This window comes from Ctenocephalides felis, unplaced genomic scaffold, assembly GCF_003426905.1.
Source record: "Ctenocephalides felis isolate EL2017-DRISC unplaced genomic scaffold, ASM342690v1 CF-g0.4_SCAFFOLD_00845, whole genome shotgun sequence".
Classification (NCBI taxonomy): domain Eukaryota; kingdom Metazoa; phylum Arthropoda; class Insecta; order Siphonaptera; family Pulicidae; genus Ctenocephalides; species Ctenocephalides felis.
Window position 1 is genome coordinate 4,622,909 of NW_020536999.1, and position 1,067 is coordinate 4,623,975.

The window sequence follows — 1,067 nt, forward strand, 5'->3', positions numbered from 1 at the left end:
TCGACTCAATATATTTCATTCATACAAAAACTTCTGATAACGATATAAATTTTTTAACTGAGTATTACTAATTATTAATAATAATTGTATAATATTTTTATAAATAAGAAACGACTGTTTTAATCTTAAAAACAAACAGCTCTTATGCATTGATGAATCAATTCTGCCGAGTATTCATATCATAGCAAACCATTTCAAATTAGTTTTTTATTTTACTAACATTCATAAATATATATAAATATATATATATATATATATATATATATATAAATATATATATATAGCTTTTATTACTTTCGATGTATTTCACTTTATTAAACACATCTTTTACATTAACAACTTATTTAATAACAAGCCAATAATACAAATAATCAATTTTATCAATACTATCTTTATTATAACAATTCGAGGTACTATAACAAATATACAGAACGACGCCGATATTTTTTTTACATTTTATACATATTTATAAATGCAAAAGTAAATTACAAATACGTTTCTTCTACCATTACTACACATGTAACAATTCTATAATGATTTATAATAGAATTCTTCTTATCAATTGATTTGTTCTTTGCTAAGTACGTGCTTCATGGCTTTCATCATTTGAGGTAGTAGTTCTATGTGCTTGTCCACACATTTTATGGCACACGATTCGAATTTGTGGGTGAACTTATCAACCTGATAAAGAAATAAAATAAAATTAAATTGGTATCGAGAAGATTTTTATTTGATTTGATATTTACATCTTTATCGCTTGGCGTTGGTCCCATCATGTCTTTAATGTCGTCGTTGCACTGCATGACACATCTTTGGAGACGTCCTTGGAAACCCTCTAATTCACCCTAAATAAAAAAATTTAAAATTTAAAAATTAGAAACGTTTTAATTGAAATAGTGATTGTTTTTCAGACAATCTATAACAATGTCAAACGATTTAAACCATTTTTAAATAATTTAGACAAACTACTATAAACATTGAAGGTTTGAATGTTCAATGCAACTTTGTTGAAAGTTGCATCAGAAGGTTTACTTTTAAAATATATATATATATATATATATATATAT

The 1,067-nt window shown here is 24.3% G+C and overlaps 1 pseudogene; it reads right to left on the reverse strand.

Annotated features, from left to right (window-relative positions):
- Window positions 1-540: 540 nt before the first annotated feature.
- LOC113370461 overlaps window positions 541-1,067 on the reverse strand; it is a 2,249-nt pseudogene continuing 1,722 nt past the window's right edge.